Here is an 18882-nt window from a genome sequence, read left to right on the forward strand (position 1 = left end):
AATCAAAAATCCTGTGCTGCAGTACGTGTGGACTACCCAGCACGTATTGCCCACATCAGATGCCGTGATGGCAATTTAAAGCTGTTTACCATAAAAAATAACAATGTGCATTGAGCTAGGGTTTAGATGATGCATCTATATTTTGTAATTGTTAAGCAGAGTGGCGCAGCGGAAGCGTGCTGGGCCCATAACCCAGAGGTCGATGGATCGAAACTATCCTCTGCTATAATCAGATCATTTCAATGTTTCAGTCTTAAGATGAATAGCATTTACAATCAGAATCAAGTATCCCTTGCTGCAGTACGTGTGAATACCCGACACGTATTGCCCACATCAGAAGCCGTGATGGCAATTTAAAGATGTTTACTGCAAAGAGTAACAATGCGCGAAGAGCCAGGGTTTATATGTTGACCCTATATTTTTTAAAAATTCAGCAGAGTGGCGCAGGGGAAGCGTGCTGGGCCCATAACCCAGAGGTCGATGGATCGAAACCATCCTCCGCTATATTCAGTTCATTTCAATGATTCAGTCTTAAAATGAATAGCATTTAAAATCAGATTCAAGAATCCTGTGCTGCAGTACGTGTGGACTACCCAACACGTATTGCCAACATCAGATGCCGTGATGGCAATTGAAAGCTGTTTACCATAAATAATAACAATGTGCATTGAGCTAGGGTTTAGGTGATGCATCTATATTTTGTAGATGTTAAGCAGAGTGGCGCAGCGGAAGCGTGCTGGGCCCATAACCCAGAGGTCGATGGATCGAAACCATCATCTGCTATAATCAGTTATTTTCAATGTTTCAGTCTTAAAATGAATAGCATTTAAAATCAGAATCAAGAATCCCTTGCTGCAGTACGTGTGGACTACCCAACACGTATTGCCCACATCAGATGCCGTGATGGCAATTTAAAGCTGTTTAAAAAATAAAAAATAACAATGTGCATTGAGCTAGGTTTTAGATGATGCATCTATATATTGTAACTGTTAAGCAGAATGGCGCAGCGGAAGAGTGCTGGGTCCATAACCCAGAGGTCGATGAATCGAAACTATCCTCTGCTAGTAGGACTACCTAAAATTGCATCAATCAATGAAATGAATTGCAATTACATATTTAGTCTAGCCTCAATAGATAGCATGAAGTGTTCCACTCACAATATTAGTGATACATAGCGATAATTTTAAAACAAATATCCGTTACGAAGATGATTGAGCGTGGGATTGGTAGCGAGACTGGGGTGGATTGAAAAATAAAGAACGAGTATACCTATACCTTATTCTCATGTATTTCAGACCTTGCTAGTGCTTGGTTGGTCGTTCATTTCTTTGTTCTAGTCTCATGTTGTCGACACATTTGTGCCCCAGTGGCCTAATGGATAAGTCACTGGCCTCCTAATCCAGGGATTGTGGGTTCGAGTCCCGTCTGGGGTGATTTGAAGCAGAGTGGAGCAGCGGAAGTGTGCTGTGCCCATAACCCAGAGGTCGATGGATCGAAACCATCCTCTGCTCTATTCATATCTTTGTGTCAGTCTTAAAATGAATAGCATTTAAAATCAGAATCAAAAATACTGTGCTGCAGTACGTGTGGACTACCCAGCACGTATTGCCCACATCAGATGCCGTAATGGCAATTTAAAGCTGTTTACCGTAAAAAATAACAATGTGCATTGAGCTAGGGTTTAGATGATGCATCTATATTTTGTAATTGTTAAGCAGAGTGGCGCAGCGGAAGCGTGCTGGGCCCATAACCCAGAGGTCGATGGATCGAAACCATCCTCTGCTATATTCAGATCATTTCAATGTTTCAGTCTTAAAATGAATAGCATTTACAATCAGAACCAAGTATCCCTTGCTGCAGTACGTGTGGACTACCCGACACGTATTGCCCACATCAGAAGCCGTGATGGCAATTTAAAGATGTTTACTGCAAAGAATAACAATGCGCGAAGAGGCAGGGTTTATATGTTGACCCTATATTTTTTAAAAATTCAGCAGAGTGGCGCAGCGGAGGTGTGCTGGGCCCATAACCCAGAGGTCGATGGATCGAAACCATGCTCCGCTATATTCAGTTCATTTCAATGATTCAGTCTTAAAATGAATAGCATTTAAAATCAGATTCAAGAATCCTGTGCTGCAGTACGTGTGGACTACCCAACACGTGTTGCCAACATCAGATGCCGTGATGGCAATTTAAAGCTGTTTACCGTAAAAAATAACAATGTGCATTGAGCTAGGGTTTAGATGATGCATCTATATTTTGTAATTGTTAAGCAGAGTGGCGCAGCGGAAGCGTGCTGGGCCCATAACCCAGAGGTCGATGGATCGAAACCATCCTCTGCTATATTCAGATCATTTCAATGTTTCAGTCTTAAAATGAATAGCATTTACAATCAGAACCAAGTATCCCTTGCTGCAGTACGTGTGGACTACCCGACACGTATTGCCCACATCAGAAGCCGTGATGGCAATTTAAAGATGTTTACTGCAAAGAATAACAATGCGCGAAGAGCCAGGGTTTATATGTTGAACCTATATATTTTAAAAATTCAGCAGAGTGGCGCAGCGGAGGTGTGCTGGGCCCATAACCCAGAGGTCGAAGGATCGAAACCATCCTCTGCTATATTCAGTTCATTTCAATGATTCAGTCTTAAAATGAATAGCATTTAAAATCAGATTCAAGAATCCTGTGCTGCAGTACGTGTGGACTACCCAACACGTGTTGCCAACATCAGATGCCGTGATGGCAATTTAAAGCTGTTTACCATAAAAAATAACAATGTGCATTGAGCTAGGGTTTAGATGATGCATCTATATTTTTTAGCTGTTAAGCGGAGTGGCGCAGCGGAAGCGTGCTAGGCCCATAACCCAGAGGTCGATGGATCGAAACCATCATCTGCTATAATCAGTTTTTTCAATGTTTCAGTCTTAAAATGAATAGCATTTAAAATCAGAATCAAGAATCCCTTGCTGCAGTACGTGTGGACTACCCAACACGTATTGCCCACATCAGATGCCGTGATGGCAATTTAAAGCTGTTTACCATAAAAAATAACAATTTGCATTGAGCTAGGGTTTAGATGATGCATCTATATTTTGTAACTGTTAAGCAGAATGGCGCAGCGGAAGTGTGCTGGGCCCATAACCCAGAGGTCGATGGATCGAAACCATCCCCTGCTAGTAGGTATACCTAATACTGCATCAATCAATGAAATGAATTGCAATTACATATTTAGTCTAGCCTCAATAGATAGCATGAAGTGTTCTACTCACAATATTAGTGATACATAGCGATCATTTTAAAACAAATATCCGTTACGAAGATGATTGAGCGTGGGATTGGTAGCGAGACTGGGGTGGATTGAAAAATAAAGAACGAGTATACCTATACCTTATTCTCATGTATTTCAGACATTGCTAGTGCTTGGTTGGTCGTTCATTTCTTTGTTCTTGTCTCATGTTGTAAACTCACGTGTGCCCTAGTGGCCTAATGGATAAGGCACCGGCCTCCTAAAAAAGGGATTGTGGGTTCGAGTCCCGTCTGGGGTGATTTGAAGCAGAGTGGCGCGGCTGAAGCGTGCTGGGCCCGTAACCCAGAGGTCGATGGTTCGAAACCATCCTCTGCTCTGTTCATATCTTTGTGTCAGTCTTAAAATGAATAGCATTTAAAATCAGAATCAAGAATCCTGTGCTGCAGTACGTGTGGACTACCCGACACGTATTGCCCACATCAGATGCCGTGATGGCAATTTAAAGATGTTTCCTGCAAAGAATAACAATGCGCGAAGAGCCAGGGTTTAGATGTTGACCCTATATTTTTTAAAAACTCAGCAGAGTGGCGTAGCGGAAGCGTGCTGGGCCCATAACCCAGAGCTCGATGGATCGAAACCATCCTCTGCTATATTCAGTTCATTTCAATGATTCAGTCTTAAAATGAATAGCAATTAAAATCAGATTCAAGAATCCTGTGCTGCAGTACGTGTGGACTACCCAACATGTATTGCCAACATCAGATGCCGTGATGGCAATTTAAAGCTGTTTCCCATAAAAAATAACAATGTGCATTGAGCTAGGGTTTAGATGATGCATCTATATTATGTAGCTGTTAAGCAGAGTGGCGCAGCAGAAGCGTGCTGGGCCCATAACCCAGAGGTCGATGGATCGAAACCATCCTCTGCTATAATCATTTATTTTCAATGTTTCAGTCTTAAAATGAATAGCATTTAAAATCAGAATCAAGAATCCCTTGCTGCAGTACGTGTGGACTACCCAACACGTATTGCCCACATCAGATGCCGTGATGGCAATTTAAAGCTGTTTACCATAAAAAATAACAATGTGCATTGAGCTAGGGTTTAGATGATGCATCTATATATTGTAACTGTTAAGCAGAATGGCGCAGCGGAAGCGTGCTGGGCCCATAACCCAGAGGTCGATGGATCGAAACCATCCTCTGCTATAATCAGATCATTTCAATGTTTCAGTCTTAAGATGAATAGCATTTACAATCAGAATCAAGTATCCCTTGCTGCAGTACGTGTGAATACCCGACACGTATTGCCCACATCAGAAGCCGTGATGGCAATTTAACGATGTTTACTGCAAAGAATAACAATGCGCGAAGAGCCAGTGTTTATATGTTGACCCTATATTTTTTAAAAATTCAGTAGAGTGGCGCAGGGGAAGCGTGCTGGGCCCATAACCCAGAGGTCGATGGATCGAAACCATCCTCTGCTATATTCAGTTCATTTCAATGATTCAGTCTTAAAATGAATAGCATTTAAAATCAGATTCAAGAATCCTGTGCTGCAGTACGTGTGGACTACCCAACACGTATTGCCAACATCAGATGCCGTGATGGCAATTGAAAGCTGTTTACCATAAAAAATAACAATGTGCATTGAGCTAGGGTTTAGATGATGCATCTATATTTTGTAGCTGTTAAGCAGAGTGGCGCAGCGGAAGCGTGCTGGGCCCATAACCCAGAGGTCGATGGATCGAAACCATCATCTGCTATAATCAGTTATTTTCAATGTTTCAGTCTTAAAATGAATAGCATTTAAAATCAGAATCAAGAATCCCTTGCTGCAGTACGTGTGGACTACCCAACACGTATTGCCCACATCAGATGCCGTGATGGCAATTTAAAGCTGTTTAAAAAATAAAAAATAACAATGTGCATTGAGCTAGGGTTTAGATGATGCATCTATATATTGTAACTGTTAAGCAGAATGGCGCAGCGGAAGAGTGCTGGGTCCATAACCCAGAGGTCGATGAATCGAAACTATCCTCTGCTAGTAGGACTACCTAAAATTGCATCAATCAATGAAATGAATTGCAATTACATATTTAGTCTAGCCTCAATAGATAGCATGAAGTGTTCCACTCACAATATTAGTGATACATAGCGATAATTTTAAAACAAATATCCGTTACGAAGATGATTGAGCGTGGGATTGGTAGCGAGACTGGGGTGGATTGAAAAATAAAGAACGAGTATACCTATACCTTATTCTCATGTATTTCAGACCTTGCTAGTGCTTGGTTGGTCGTTCATTTCTTTGTTCTAGTCTCATGTTGTCGACACATTTGTGCCCCAGTGGCCAAATGGATAAGTCACTGGCCTCCTAATCCAGGGATTGTGGGTTCGAGTCCCGTCTGGGGTGATTTGAAGCAGAGTGGCGCAGCGGAAGTGTGCTGTGCCCATAACCCAGAGGTCGATGGATCGAAACCATCCTCTGCTCTATTCATATCTTTGTGTCAGTCTTAAAATGAATAGCATTTAAAATCAGAATCAAAAATACTGTGCTGCAGTACGTGTGGACTACCCAGCACGTATTGCCCACATCAGATGCCGTAATGGCAATTTAAAGCTGTTTACCGTAAAAAATAACAATGTGCATTGAGCTAGGGTTTAGATGATGCATCTATATTTTGTATTTGTTAAGCAGAGTGGCGCAGCGGAAGCGTGCTGGGCCCATAACCCAGAGGTCGATGGATTGAAACCATCCTCTGCTATATTCAGATCATTTCAATGTTTCAGTCTTAAAATGAATAGCATTTACAATCAGAACCAAGTATCCCTTGCTGCAGTACGTGTGGACTACCCGACACGTATTGCCCACATCAGAAGCCGTGATGGCAATTTAAAGATGTTTACTGCAAAGAATAACAATGCGCGAAGAGGCAGGGTTTATATGTTGACCCTATATTTTTTAAAAATTCAGCAGAGTGGCGCAGCGGAGGTGTGCTGGGCCCATAACCCAGAGGTCGATGGATCGAAACCATGCTCCGCTATATTCAGTTCATTTCAATGATTCAGTCTTAAAATGAATAGCATTTAAAATCAGATTCAAGAATCCTGTGCTGCAGTACGTGTGGACTACCCAACACGTGTTGCCAACATCAGATGCCGTGATGGCAATTTAAAGCTGTTTACCATAAAAAATAACAATGTGCATTGAGCTAGGGTTTAGATGATGCATCTATATTTTTTAGCTGTTAAGCGGAGTGGCGCAGCGGAAGCGTGCTAGGCCCATAACCCAGAGGTCGATGGATCGAAACCATCATCTGCTATAATCAGTTTTTTCAATGTTTCAGTCTTAAAATGAATAGCATTTAAAATCAGAATCAAGAATCCCTTGCTGCAGTACGTGTGGACTACCCAACACGTATTGCCCACATCAGATGCCGTGATGGCAATTTAAAGCTGTTTACCATAAAAAATAACAATGTGCATTGAGCTAGGGTTTAGATGATGCATCTATATTTTGTAACTGTTATGCAGAATGGCGCAGCGGAAGTGTGCTGGGCCCATAACCCAGAGGTCGATGGATCGAAACCATCCTCTGCTCTATTCATATCTTTGTGTCAGTCTTAAAATGAATAGCATTTAAAATCAGAATCAAAAATCCTGTGCTGCAGTACGTGTGGACTACCCAGCACGTATTGCCCACATCAGATGCCGTAATGGCAATTTAAAGCTGTTTACCGTAAAAAATAACAATGTGCATTGAGCTAGGGTTTAGATGATGCATCTATATTTTGTAATTGTTAAGCAGAGTGGCGCAGCGGAAGCGTGCTGGGCCCATAACCCAGAGGTCGATGGATCGAAACCATCCTCTGCTATATTCAGATCATTTCAATGTTTCAGTCTTAAAATGAATAGCATTTACAATCAGAACCAAGTATCCCTTGCTGCAGTACGTGTGGACTACCCGACACGTATTGCCCACATCAGAAGCGGTGATGGCAATTTAAAGATGTTTACTGCAAAGAATAACAATGCGCGAAGAGCCAGGGTTTATATGTTGAACCTATATATTTTAAAAATTCAGCAGAGTGGCGAAGCGGAGGTGTGCTGGGCCCATAACCCAGAGGTCGAAGGATCGAAACCATCCTCTGCTATATTCAGTTCATTTCAATGATTCAGTCTTAAAATGAATAGCATTTAAAATCAGATTCAAGAATCCTGTGCTGCAGTACGTGTGGACTACCCAACACGTGTTGCCAACATCAGATGCCGTGATGGCAATTTAAAGCTGTTTACCATAAAAAATAACAATGTGCATTGAGCTAGGGTTTAGATGATGCATCTATATTTTTTAGCTGTTAAGCGGAGTGGCGCAGCGGAAGCGTGCTGGGCCCATAACCCAGAGGTCGATGGATCGAAACCATCATCTGCTATAATCAGTTTTTTCAATGTTTCAGTCTTAAAATGAATAGCATTTAAAATCAGAATCAAGAATCCCTTGCTGCAGTACGTGTGTACTACCCAACACGTATTGCCCACATCAGATGCCGTGATGGCAATTTAAAGCTGTTTACCATAAAAAATAACAATTTGCATTGAGCTAGGGTTTAGATGATGCATCTATATTTTGTAACTGTTAAGCAGAATGGCGCAGCGGAAGTGTGCTGGGCCCATAACCCAGAGGTCGATGGATCGAAACCATCCCCTGCTAGTAGGTATACCTAATATTGCATCAATCGATGAAATGAATTGCAATTACATATTTAGTCTAGCCTCAATAGATAGCATGAAGTGTTCTACTCACAATATTAGTGATACATAGCGATCATTTTAAAACAAATATCCGTTACGAAGATGATTGAGCGTGGGATTGGTAGCGAGACTGGGGTGGATTGAAAAATAAAGAACGAGTATACCTATACCTTATTCTCATGTATTTCAGACATTGCTAGTGCTTGGTTGGTCGTTCATTTCTTTGTTCTTGTCTCATGTTGTAAACTCACGTGTGCCCTAGTGGCCTAATGGATAAGGCACCGGCCTCCTAAAAAAGGGATTGTGGGTTCGAGTCCCGTCTGGGGTGATTTGAAGCAGAGTGGCGCGGCTGAAGCGTGCTGGGCCCGTAACCCAGAGGTCGATGGTTCGAAACCATCCTCTGCTCTGTTCATATCTTTGTGTCAGTCTTAAAATGAATAGCATTTAAAATCAGAATCAAGAATCCTGTGCTGCAGTACGTGTGGACTACCCGACACGTATTGCCCACATCAGAAGCCGTGATGGCAATTTAAAGATGTTTCCTGCAAAGAATAACAATGCGCGAAGAGCCAGGGTTTAGATGTTGACCCTATATTTTTTAAAAACTCAGCAGAGTGGCGTAGCGGAAGCGTGCTGGGCCCATAACCCAGAGCTCGATGGATCGAAACCATCCTCTGCTATATTCAGTTCATTTCAATGATTCAGTCTTAAAATGAATAGCAATTAAAATCAGATTCAAGAATCCTGTGCTGCAGTACGTGTGGACTACCCAACATGTATTGCCAACATCAGATGCCGTGATGGCAATTTAAAGCTGTTTCCCATAAAAAATAACAATGTGCATTGAGCTAGGGTTTAGATGATGCATCTATATTATGTAGCTGTTAAGCAGAGTGGCGCAGCAGAAGCGTGCTGGGCCCATAACCCAGAGGTCGATGGATCGAAACCATCCTCTGCTATAATCATTTATTTTCAATGTTTCAGTCTTAAAATGAATAGCATTTAAAATCAGAATCAAGAATCCCTTGCTGCAGTACGTGTGGACTACCCAACACGTATTGCCCACATCAGATGCCGTGATGGCAATTTAAAGCTGTTTACCATAAAAAATAACAATGTGCATTGAGCTAGGGTTTAGATGATGCATCTATATATTGTAACTGTTAAGCAGAATGGCGCAGCGGAAGAGTGCTGGGCCCATAACCCAGAGGTCGATGAATCGAAACCATCCTCTGCTAGTAGGACTACCTAAAATTGCATCAATCAATGAAATGAATTACAATTACATATTTAGTCTAGCCTCAATAGATAGCATGAAGTGTTCCACTCACAATATTAGTGATACATAGGGATCATTTTAAAACAAATATCCGTTACGAAGATGATTGAGCGTGGGATTGGTAGCGAGACTGGGGTGGATTGAAAAATAAAGAACGAGTATACCTATACCTTATTCTCATGTATTTCAGACCTTGCTAGTGCTTGGTTGGTCGTTCATTTCTTTGTTCTAGTCTCATGTTGTAGACACATTTGTGCCCCAGTGGCCTAATGGATAAGTCACTGGCCTCCTAATCTAGGGATTGTGGGTTCGAGTCCCGTCTGGGGTGATTTGAAGCAGAGTGGCGCAGCGGAAGTGTGCTGTGCCCATAACCCAGAGGTCGATGGATCGAAACCATCCTCTGCTCTATTCATATCTTTGTGTCAGTCTTAAAATGAATAGCATTTAAAATCAGAATCAAGAATCCTGTGCTGCAGTACGTGTGGACTACCCACCACGTATTGCCCACATCAGATGCCGTGATGGCAATTTAAAGCTGTTTACCATAAAAAATAACAATGTGCATTGAGCTAGGGTTTAGTTGATGCATCTTTATTTTGTAACTGTTAAGCAGAGTGGCGCAGCGTGCTGGGCCCATAACCCAGAGGTCGATGGATCGATACCATCCTCTGCTATATTCAGATCAATTCAATGTTTCAGTCTTAAAATGAATAGCAGTTACAATCAGAATCAAGTATCCCTTGCTGCAGTACGTGTGGACTACCCGACACGTATTGCCCACATCAGAAGCCGTGATGGCAATTTAAAGATGTTTACTGCAAAGAATAACAATGCGCGAAGAGCCAGGGTTTAGATGTTGACCCTATATTTTTTAAAAATTCAGCAGAGTGGCGCAGCAGAAGCGTGCTGGGCCCATAACCCAGAGGTCGATGGATCGAAACCATCCTCTGCTATATTCAGTTCATTTCAATGATTCAGTCTAAAAATGAATAGCATTTAAAATCAGATTCAAGAATCCTGTGCTGCAATACGTGAGGACTACCCAACACGTATTGCCAACATCAGATGCCGTGATGGCAATTTAGAGGTGTTTACCATAAAAAATAAAAATCTGCATTGAGCTAGGGTTTAGATGTTGCATCTATATTTTATAACTGTTAAGCAGAGTGGGGCAGCGGAAGTGTGCGGGGCCCATAACCCAGAGGTCAATGGATCAAAACCATCCTCTGCTTTAATCAGTTATTTTCAATGTTTCAGTCTTAAAATTAATGGCATTTAAAATCAGAATCAAGAATCCCTTGCTGCAGTACGTGTGGACTACCCAACACGTATTGCCCACATCAGATGCCGTGATGGCAATTTAATGATGTTTACCCCAAAAAATAACAATGCGCAAAGAGCAAGGGTTTACATGATGCATCTATAAATTGTAAAGCAGAGTGGCGCAGCGGAAGCGTGCTGGGCCCATAACCCAGAGGTCGATGAATCGGAACCATTCTCTGCTAGTCGGATTATTTAGAATTATTTCAATCAATGAATTGCAATAACATATTTAGTCTAGCCTCAATAGATAGCATGAAGTGTTCTGCTCACAATATTAGTGATACATAACGCTCATTTTAAAACAAATATCCGTTACGAAGACGATTGATCGTGGGTTTGGTAGCGAGACTGGGGTGGATTGAAAAATAAAGAACGAGTATACCTATACCTTATTCTCATGTATTTCAGACCTTGCTAGTGCTTGGTTGGTCGTTCATTTCTTTGTTCTAGTCTCATGTTGCAAACTCATGTGTGCCCCAGTGGCCTAATGGATAAGGCACTGGCCTCCTAAGCCAGGGATTGTGGTTAGATTCCCGTCTGGGGTGATTTGAAGCAGAGTGGCGCAGCGGAAGCGTGCTGGGACCATAACGCAGAGATCGATGGATCGAAACCATCCTCTGCTATAATCAGTTATTTTCCATGTTTCAGTCTTAAAATGAATAGCATTTACAATCAGAATCAAGAATCCCTTGCTGCAGTACGTGTAGACTACCCGACACGTATTGCCCACATCAGAAGCCGTGATGGCAATGTAAAGATGCTTACCACAGAAAATAACAATGCGCAAAGAGCCAGGGTTTAGATGTTGACTCTATATTTTTTTTAAATTAAGCAGAGTGGCGCAGCGGAAGCGGGCTGTGCCCATAACCCAGAGGTCGATGGATCGAAACCATTCTCAGTTGTATTCAGTTTATTTCAATGATTCAGTCTTAAAATGAATAGCAATTAAAATGAGATTCAAGAATCCTGTTCTGCAGTACCTGTGGACTAACCAACACGTATTGCCAACATCTGCCGTGATGGCAATTTAAAGCTGTTTACCATAAAAAATAACAATGTGCATTGAGCTAGGGTTTAGATGATGCATCTATATTTTGTAGCCGTTAAGCAGAGTGGCGCAGCGGATGCGTGCTGGGCCCATAACCCAGAGGTCGATGGATCGAAGCCATTCTCTGCTAGTCGGAATATCTAGAATTATTTCAACCAATGAAATGAATTGCAATAACATATTTAGTCTAGCCTCAATAGATAGCATGAAGTGTTCTACTCACAATATTAGTGATACATAGCGCTCATTTTAAAACAAATATCCGTTACGAAGATGATTGAGCGTGGGATTGGTAGCGAGACTGGGGTGGATTGAAAAATAAAGAACGAGTATACCTATACCTTATTCTCATGTATTTCAGACCTTGCTAGTGCTTGGTTGGTCGTTCATTTCTTTGTTCTAGTCTCATGTTGTAAACTCATGTGTGCCCCAGTGGCCTAATGGATAAGGCACTGGCCTCCTAAGCCAGGGATTGTGGGTTAGAGTCCCGTCTGGGGTGATTTGAAGCAGTGTGGCGCAGCAGAAGCGTGCTGGGCGCATAACTCAGAGGTCGATGGATCGAAAACATTCGCTGCTATAATCAGTTATTTTCAATGTTACAGTCTTAAAATGAATAGCATTTAAAATCAGAATCAAGAATCCCTTGCTGCAGTACGTGTGGACTACCCGACACGTATTGCCCACATCAGAAGCCGTGATGGCAATTTAAAGATGTTTACCACAAAAAATTACAATGCGCAAAGAGCCAGGGTTTAGATGTTGACTCTATATTTTATAATAAATTAAGCAGAGTGGCGCAGCGGAAGCGTGCTGGGCCCAAAACCCAGAGGTTGATGGATCGAAACCATTCTCTGCTAGTCGGAATATCTAGAATTATTTCACTCAATGAAATGAATTGAAATAACATATTTAGTCTAGCCTCAATAGATAGCATGAAGTGTTCTACTCACAATATTAGCGATACATAGCGCTCATTTTAAAACAAATATCCGTTACGAACGATGATTGAGCGTGGGATTGGTAGCGAGACTGGGGTGGATTGAAAAATAAAGAACGAGTATACCTATACCTTATTCTCATGTATTTCAGACCTTGCTAGTGCTTGGTTGGTCGTTCATTTCTTTGTTCTAGTCTCATGTTGTAAACTCATGTGTGCCCCAGTGGCCTAATGGATAAGGCACTGGCCTCCTAAGCCAGGGATTGTGGGTAGAGTCCCGTCTGGGGTGAATTGAAGCAGAGTGGCGCAGCGGTAGCGTGCTGGGCCCATAACGCAGAGGTCGATTGATCGAAACCATCCTCTGCTATAATCAGTTATTTTCCATGTTTCAGTCTTAAAATGAATAGCATTTACAATCAGAATCAAGAATCCCTTGCTGCAGTACGTGTGGACTACCCGACACGTATTGCCCACATCAGAAGCCGTGATGGCAATGTAAAGATGCTTACCACAGAAAATAACAATGCGCAAAGAGCCAGGGTTTAGATGTTGACTCTATATTTTTTATAAATTAAGCAGAAGTGGGGCAGCGGAAGCGTGCTGGGACCATAACCCAGAGGTCGATGGATCGATAGCATCCTCTGCTAAAATCAGTTATTTTCAATGTTTCAGTCTTAAAATGAATAGCATTTAAAAATCAGAATCAAGAATCCCTTGCTGCAGTACGTGTGGACTACCCAACACGTATTGCCCACATCAGATGCCGTGATGGCAATTTAAAGATGTTTACCACAAAAAATAACAATGCGCAAAGAGCCAGGGTTTAGATGATGCATCTATAATTTGTAACTGTAAAGCAGAGTGGCGCAGCGGAAGCGTGCTGGGCCCATAACCCAGAGGTCGATGGATCGAAACCATTCTCTGCTAGTCGGAATATCTAGAATTATTTCAATCAATGAAGTGAATTGCAATAACATATTTAGTCTAGCCTCAATAGATAGCATGAAGTGTTCTGCTCACAATATTAGTGATACATAGCGCTCATTTTAAAACAAATATCCGTTACGAAGATGATTGAGCGTGGGATTGGTAGCGAGACTGGGGTGGATTGAAAAATAAAGAACGAGTATACCTATACCTTATTCTCATGTATTTCAGACCTTGCTAGTGCTTGGTTGGTCGTTAGTTTCTTTGTTCTAGTCTCATGTTGTAAACTCATGTGTGCCCCAGTGGCCTAATGGATAAGGCACTGGCCTCCTAAGCCAGGGATTGTGGGTTAGAGTCTCGTCTGGGGTGATTTGAAGCAGTGTGGCGCAGTGGAAGCGTGCTGGGCGCATAACTCAGAGGTCGATGGATCGAAAACATTCGCTGCTATAATCAGTTATTTTCAATGTTTCAGTCTTAAAATGAATAGCATTTAAAATCAGAATCAAGAATCCCTTGCTGCAGTACGTGTGGACTAACCGACACGTATTGCCCACATCAGAAGCCGTGATGGCAATTTAAAGATGTTCAACACAAAAATAACAATGCGCAAAGAGCCAGGGTTTACATGATGCATCTATAATTTGTAACTGTAAAGCAGAGTGGCGCAGCGGAAGCGTGCTGGGCCCAAAACCCAGAGGTTGATGGATCGAAACCATTCTCTGCTAGTCGGAATATCTAGAATTATTTCACTCAATGAAATGAATTGAAATAACATATTTAGTCTAGCCTCAATAGATAGCATGAAGTGTTCTACTCACAATATTAGTGATACATAGCGCTCATTTTAAAACAAATATCCGTTACGAAGATGATTGAGCGTGGGATTGGTAGCGAGACTGGGGTGGATTGAAAAATAAAGAACGAGTATACCTATACCTTATTCTCATGTATTTCAGACCTTGCTAGTGCTTGGTTGGTCGTTCATTTCTTTGTTCTAGTCTCATGTTGTAAACTCATGTGTGCCCCAGTGGCCTAATGGATAAGGCACTGGCCTCCTAAGCCAGGGATTGTGGGTAGAGTCCCGTCTGGGGTGAATTGAAGCAGAGTGGCGCAGCGGTAGCGTGCTGGGCCCATAACGCAGAGGGTCGATTGATCGAAACCATCCTCTGCTATAATCAGTTATTTTCCATGTTTCAGTCTTAAAATGAATAGCATTTACAATCAGAATCAAGAATCCCTTGCTGCAGTACGTGTGGACTACCCGACACGTATTGCCCACATCAGAAGCCGTGATGGCAATGTAAAGATGCTTACCACAGAAAATAACAATGCGCAAAGAGCCAGGGTTTAGATGTTGACTCTATATTTTTTATAAATTAAGCAGAGTGGGGCAGCGGAAGCGTGCTGGGACCATAACCCAGAGGTCGATGGATCGATAGCATCCTCTGCTAAAATCAGTTATTTTCAATGTTTCAGTCTTAAAATGAATAGCATTTAAAAATCAGAATCAAGAATCCCTTGCTGCAGTACGTGTGGACTACCCAACACGTATTGCCCACATCAGATGCCGTGATGGCAATTTAAAGATGTTTACCACAAAAAATAACAATGCGCAAAGAGCCAGGGTTTAGATGATGCATCTATAATTTGTAACTGTAAAGCAGAGTGGCGCAGCGGAAGCGTGCTGGGCCCATAACCCAGAGGTCGATGGATCGAAACCATTCTCTGCTAGTCGGAATATCTAGAATTATTTCAATCAATGAAGTGAATTGCAATAACATATTTAGTCTAGCCTCAATAGATAGCATGAAGTGTTCTGCTCACAATATTAGTGATACATAGCGCTCATTTTAAAACAAATATCCGTTACGAAGATGATTGAGCGTGGGATTGGTAGCGAGACTGGGGTGGATTGAAAAATAAAGAACGAGTATACCTATACCTTATTCTCATGTATTTCAGACCTTGCTAGTGCTTGGTTGGTCGTTAGTTTCTTTGTTCTAGTCTCATGTTGTAAACTCATGTGTGCCCCAGTGGCCTAATGGATAAGGCACTGGCCTCCTAAGCCAGGGATTGTGGGTTAGAGTCCCGTCTGGGGTGATTTGAAGCAGTGTGGCGCAGCGGAAGCGTGCTGGGCGCATAACTCAGAGGTCGATGGATCGAAAACATTCGCTGCTATAATCAGTTATTTTCAATGTTTCAGTCTTAAAATGAATAGCATTTAAAATCAGAATCAAGAATCCCTTGCTGCAGTACGTGTGGACTAACCGACACGTATTGCCCACATCAGAAGCCGTGATGGCAATTTAAAGATGTTCAACACAAAAATAACAATGCGCAAAGAGCCAGGGTTTACATGATGCATCTATAATTTGTAACTGTAAAGCAGAGTGGCGCAGCGGAAGCGTGCTGGGCCCAAAACCCAGAGGTTGATGGATCGAAACCATTCTCTGCTAGTCGGAATATCTAGAATTATTTCACTCAATGAAATGAATTGAAATAACATATTTAGTCTAGCCTCAATAGATAGCATGAAGTGTTCTACTCACAATATTAGTGATACATAGCGCTCATTTTAAAACAAATATCCGTTACGAAGATGATTGAGCGTGGGATTGGTAGCGAGACTGGGGTGGATTGAAAAATAAAGAACGAGTATACCTATACCTTATTCTCATGTATTTCAGACCTTGCTAGTGCTTGGTTGGTCGTTCATTTCTTTGTTCTAGTCTCATGTTGGAAACTCATGTGTGCCCCAGTGGCCTAATGGATAAGGCACTGGCCTCCTAAGCCAGGGATTGTGGGTTAGAGTCCCGTCTGGGGTGATTTGAAGCAGTGTGGCGCAGCGGAAGCGTGCTGGGCGCATAACTCAGAGGGTGATGGATCGAAAACATTCGCTGCAATAATCAGTTATTTTCAATGTTTCAGTCTTAAAATGAATAGCATTTAAAATCAGAATCAAGAATCCCTTGCTGCAGTACGTGTGGACTACCCGACACGTATTGCCCACATCAGAAGCCGTGATGGCAATTTAAAGATGTTTACAACAAAAAATTACAATGCGCAAAGAGCCAGGGTTTAGATGTTGACTCTATATTTTATAATAAATTAAGCAGAGTGGCGCAGCGGAAGCGTGCTGGGCCCATAACCCAGAGGTCGATGGATCGAAACCATCCTCTGCTAGTAGGAATACCTAAAATTGCATCAATCAATGAAATGAATTGCAATTACATATTTAGTCTAGCCTCAATAGATAGCATGAAGTGTTCTACTCACAATATTAGTGATACATAGCGATCATTTTAAAACAAATATCCGTTACGAAGATGATTGAGCGTGGGATTGGTAGCGAGACTGGGGTGGATTGAAAAATAAAGAACGAGTATACCTATACCTTATTCTCATGTATTTCAGACCTTGCTAGTGCTTGGTTGGTCGTTCATTTCTTTGTTCTAGTCTCATGTTGCAGACACATGCGTGCCCCAGTGGCCTAATGGATAAGTCACTGGCCTCCTAAGCCAGGGATTGTGGGTTAGAGTCCCGTCTGAGGTGATTTGAAGCAGAGTGGCGCAGCGGAAGCGTGCTGGGCCATAACCCAGAGGTCGATGGATCGAAACCATCCTCTGCTATAATCAGTTATTTTCAATGTTTCAGTCTTAAAATAGCATTTAAAATCAGAATCAAGAATCCCTTGCTGCAGTACGTGTGGACTACCCAACACGTATTGCCCACATCAGATGCCGTGATGGTATTTTAAAGCTGTTTACCATAAAAATAACAATTTGCATTGAGCTAGGGTTTATATCATGCATCTATATTTTCTAACTGTAAAGCAGAGTGGCGCAGCGGAAGCGTGCTGGACCCATAACCCAGAGGTCGATGGATCGAAACCATCCTCTGCTAGTAGGAATACCTAAAATTGCATCAATGTATGAAATGATTTGTAATGACATATTTAGTCTTGCCTCAATAGATAGCATGAAGTGTTCTACTCACAATATTAGTGATACATAGCGATAATTTTAAAACAAATATCCGTTACGAAGATGATTGAGCGTGGGATTGGTAGCGAGACTGGGGTGGATTGAAAAATAAAGAACGAGTATACCTATACCTTATTCTCATGTATTTCAGACCTTGCTAGTGCTTGGTTGGTCGTTCATTTCTTTGTTCTAGTCTCATGTTGTAGACACATGTGTGCCCCAGTGGCCTAATGGATAAGTCACTGGCCTCCTAAGCAAGGGATTCTGGGTTAGAGTCCCGTCTGTGGTGATTTGAAGCAGAGTGGCGCAGCGGAAGCGTGCTGGGCCCGTAACCCAGAGGTCGATGGATCGAATCCATCCTCTGCTATAATCAGTTATCTTCAATGTTTCAGTCTTAAAATGAATAGCATTTAAAATCAGAATCAAGAATCCCTTGCTGCAGTACGTGTGGACTACCCGACACGTATTGCCCACATCAGAAGCCGTGATGGCAATTTAAAGATGTTTACCACAAAAAATAACAATGCGCAGAGAGCCAGGGTTTAGATGTTGCATCTATATTTTATAACTGTTAAGCAGAGTGGGGCAGCGGAAGCGTGCTGGGCCCATAACCCAGAGGTCGATGGATCGAAACCATTCTCTGCTAGTCGGAATATCTAGAATTATTTCAATCAATGAATTGCAATAACATAGGTAGTCTAGCCTCAATAGATAGCATGAAGTGTTCTACTTACAATATTAGTGATACATAGCGATCAATTTAAAACAAATATCCGTTACGAAGATGATTGAGCGTGGGATTGGTAGCGAGACTGGGGTGGATTGAAAAATATAGAACGAGTATACCTATACCTTATTCTCATGTATTTCAGACCTTGCTAGTGCTTGGTTGGTCTTTCATTTCTTTGTTCTAGTCTCATGTTGTAGACACATGTGTGCCCTAGTGGCCTAATGGATAAGGCACTGGCCTCCTAAGCAAGGGATTGTAGGTTCGAGTCCCGGCTGGGGTGATTTGAAGCAGAGTGGCGCAGCGGAAGCGTGCTGGGCCCATAACCCAGAGGTCGATGGATCGAAACCATCCCCTGCTATAATCAGTTATTTTCAATGTTTCAGTCTTAAAATAGCATTCAAAATCAGAATCAAGAATCCCTTGCTGTAGTACGTGTGGACTACCCAACACGTATTGCCCACATCAGATGCCGTGATGGCAATTTAAAGCTGTTTACCATAAAAAATAACAATGTGCATTGAGCTAGGGTTTATATGATGCATCTATATTTTGTAACTGTAAAGCAGAGTTGCGCAGCGGAAGCGTGCTGGACCCATAACCCAGAGGTCGATGGATTGAAACCATCCTCTGCTAGTAGGAATACCTAAAATT

General features: G+C 42.1%; 13 non-coding genes across 13 annotated transcripts; all 13 read left to right on the plus strand.

Moving 5' to 3' along the window:
• The first annotated feature begins 1713 nt into the window (after positions 1 to 1713).
• Positions 1714 to 1785, plus strand: trnam-cau (transfer RNA methionine (anticodon CAU)). Its single transcript has one exon. It is a non-coding gene; the product is annotated as a tRNA-Met (tRNA).
• Positions 1786 to 2271: 486 nt separating this feature from the next.
• On the plus strand, positions 2272 to 2343 carry trnam-cau (transfer RNA methionine (anticodon CAU)). Its single transcript has one exon. It is a non-coding gene; the product is annotated as a tRNA-Met (tRNA).
• A 1211-nt stretch (positions 2344 to 3554) lies between these two features.
• Positions 3555 to 3626, plus strand: trnat-cgu (transfer RNA threonine (anticodon CGU)). The gene has a single exon. It is a non-coding gene; the product is annotated as a tRNA-Thr (tRNA).
• Positions 3627 to 7055: 3429 nt separating this feature from the next.
• On the plus strand, positions 7056 to 7127 carry trnam-cau (transfer RNA methionine (anticodon CAU)). Its single transcript has one exon. It is a non-coding gene; the product is annotated as a tRNA-Met (tRNA).
• Positions 7128 to 8338: 1211 nt separating this feature from the next.
• On the plus strand, positions 8339 to 8410 carry trnat-cgu (transfer RNA threonine (anticodon CGU)). Its single transcript has one exon. It is a non-coding gene; the product is annotated as a tRNA-Thr (tRNA).
• A 3670-nt stretch (positions 8411 to 12080) lies between these two features.
• trnar-ccu (transfer RNA arginine (anticodon CCU)) lies at positions 12081 to 12153 on the plus strand. The gene has a single exon. It is a non-coding gene; the product is annotated as a tRNA-Arg (tRNA).
• Positions 12154 to 12439: 286 nt separating this feature from the next.
• On the plus strand, positions 12440 to 12511 carry trnal-caa (transfer RNA leucine (anticodon CAA)). The gene has a single exon. It is a non-coding gene; the product is annotated as a tRNA-Leu (tRNA).
• A 1660-nt stretch (positions 12512 to 14171) lies between these two features.
• trnal-caa (transfer RNA leucine (anticodon CAA)) lies at positions 14172 to 14243 on the plus strand. Its single transcript has one exon. It is a non-coding gene; the product is annotated as a tRNA-Leu (tRNA).
• Positions 14244 to 15545: 1302 nt separating this feature from the next.
• Positions 15546 to 15618, plus strand: trnar-ccu (transfer RNA arginine (anticodon CCU)). The gene has a single exon. It is a non-coding gene; the product is annotated as a tRNA-Arg (tRNA).
• Positions 15619 to 15902: 284 nt separating this feature from the next.
• Positions 15903 to 15974, plus strand: trnal-caa (transfer RNA leucine (anticodon CAA)). The gene has a single exon. It is a non-coding gene; the product is annotated as a tRNA-Leu (tRNA).
• A 296-nt stretch (positions 15975 to 16270) lies between these two features.
• trnar-ccu (transfer RNA arginine (anticodon CCU)) lies at positions 16271 to 16343 on the plus strand. The gene has a single exon. It is a non-coding gene; the product is annotated as a tRNA-Arg (tRNA).
• A 286-nt stretch (positions 16344 to 16629) lies between these two features.
• trnam-cau (transfer RNA methionine (anticodon CAU)) lies at positions 16630 to 16701 on the plus strand. The gene has a single exon. It is a non-coding gene; the product is annotated as a tRNA-Met (tRNA).
• A 1095-nt stretch (positions 16702 to 17796) lies between these two features.
• trnat-cgu (transfer RNA threonine (anticodon CGU)) lies at positions 17797 to 17868 on the plus strand. Its single transcript has one exon. It is a non-coding gene; the product is annotated as a tRNA-Thr (tRNA).
• Positions 17869 to 18882: the final 1014 nt, after the last annotated feature.

Source organism: Gadus morhua, chromosome 6 (assembly GCF_902167405.1).
Source record: "Gadus morhua chromosome 6, gadMor3.0, whole genome shotgun sequence".
Classification (NCBI taxonomy): domain Eukaryota; kingdom Metazoa; phylum Chordata; class Actinopteri; order Gadiformes; family Gadidae; genus Gadus; species Gadus morhua.